The sequence below is a fragment of the Nicotiana tabacum genome, chromosome 14 (assembly GCF_000715075.1).
Source record: "Nicotiana tabacum cultivar K326 chromosome 14, ASM71507v2, whole genome shotgun sequence".
NCBI classification, from domain to species: Eukaryota; Viridiplantae; Streptophyta; class Magnoliopsida; order Solanales; family Solanaceae; genus Nicotiana; species Nicotiana tabacum.
This window is the reverse complement of record NC_134093.1, coordinates 55,226,798-55,228,409: the sequence shown is the minus strand read 5'-3', so window position 1 is coordinate 55,228,409 and position 1,612 is coordinate 55,226,798. Positions and strand designations below refer to the sequence as shown.

Here is a 1,612-nt window from a genome sequence, read left to right as displayed (position 1 = left end):
ATGCAAACAACAACAGAAACAATGCAAATGAACCAAACAATCAGGGTGTGGTGCCTTTTGTACCAGAAGCAGCCTTGTATGATTGGTCACAGCCCACCGTCGAAAATCTGGCAACAGCAATTGCAGTCCCTCAGATACAAGCGGAATCATTTCAAATCACGAACAACATGCTACATTTGTTGCAGAACAAGGGACTGTTCTCAGGGTCTTACATTGAAGATCCTCAGCAGTATCTGAAAACTTTCCTGTCGATATGTGTCATGCAAAGGCAACCAAATATGACATCGGAAGTAATAAGGTTGTTGTTGTTTCCATTCTCGGTGACGGAAGAAGCTCAGACTTGGCTCAATTCACTCCCCATAAATTCTATCACTACTTGGGAGGAATTAGTCAAGTAATGTTTGAACAAGTTCTACCCACCTAATAAGACTGCCAAACAAATTGACGAGATATTAAGCTTCAGGCAGAGACCAACAGAGACATTATAAGAAACGTGGGAGAGGTTCAAAGGTATGCTATTTAAGTGTCCTCATCATGGCATTCCAGATCAGATGTTGGGGCAAAGGTTCTACATGGGATTGGCAGACATCTTGAAGGCTAATGTTGATGCTTCAGCAGGAGGAGCATTTTTGAGCAAATCATTCAGAGAATGCAAGATTTTACTAGATAAAATGGCTCAAAACTCAGGATGGATGACAAGAGACTCTACGATCACTCATGTTGTTCACTCAATGGATTTGGATCCAAACAACTCCATAGCTGAAAATATGGCCACTTTGATGACGCAAATGAGTATCCTCACCAAAACGATTGATGAATCAGGCCAGAAACAGAAGGTACATATAGTTGACGTGACTAATGGGGGTTTATGTACACCATGCATCAACCAACCTTATGTATGCTCGTGGAGTGCGGAAAGTGACAACCAGAACCATCAGTAGAATATGAACTATGTGGCCAACTATGGAGGACAGCGGCAAGGTGGTCAGAATTGGAGGCAGTAGAATCAGTAGTATAGACCAGCACAGTAGCAGTACAATAATGGTAACAATCCTGGATCCATGAGACCACAGGGTCAAGTTGTGTCGTACCAAAGACAACAGAGCTACAATCAGCAAAATCAGCAGCTAGCTTATCAACAGCCTCAACAACAACAGATTGTGAGACAAGATGATGAGTTTGCTGAACTTAAGAGAATGCTGGACAGCAACAACAGAATGCTGCAACAACTGATTGGGTCCACTGGAAAAATGCAAGAGAGAGTGGACTCACATGAATCAGCGATAAAGGGTATTGAGATTCAGTTAGGGCAGATCTCTATGGCTCTAAACAATCATCCCCAAGGGACGCTACCTGCAGACACACAAGTCAATCCAAAAGAACATGGCCCGAAGCAGCTTATGGCGGTGAGTTTAAGAAATGGTAGAGATCTTGATCTAGAGCAAGAAATTGCTCGCGAAAGTCAACCAACTGAAATACTTGTGCCAGTATCAATCGATATAGATTATTCGACAGGGTTAACAGAGGTGACGGTACAACATGCACTAGCTAAATCTAACAAAGAAAAAGATATTGCAAAGGAAACTGAGTTAGTGAAAGAGAAGACAATCGA

At 42.3% G+C, this 1,612-nt stretch overlaps 1 non-coding gene across 1 annotated transcript; it reads right to left on the bottom strand.

Moving 5' to 3' along the window:
- Window positions 1–434: 434 nt before the first annotated feature.
- Window positions 435–541, bottom strand: LOC142169244 (small nucleolar RNA R71). Its single transcript, XR_012698956.1, has one exon. It is a non-coding gene; the product is annotated as a small nucleolar RNA R71 (small nucleolar RNA).
- Window positions 542–1,612: the final 1,071 nt, after the last annotated feature.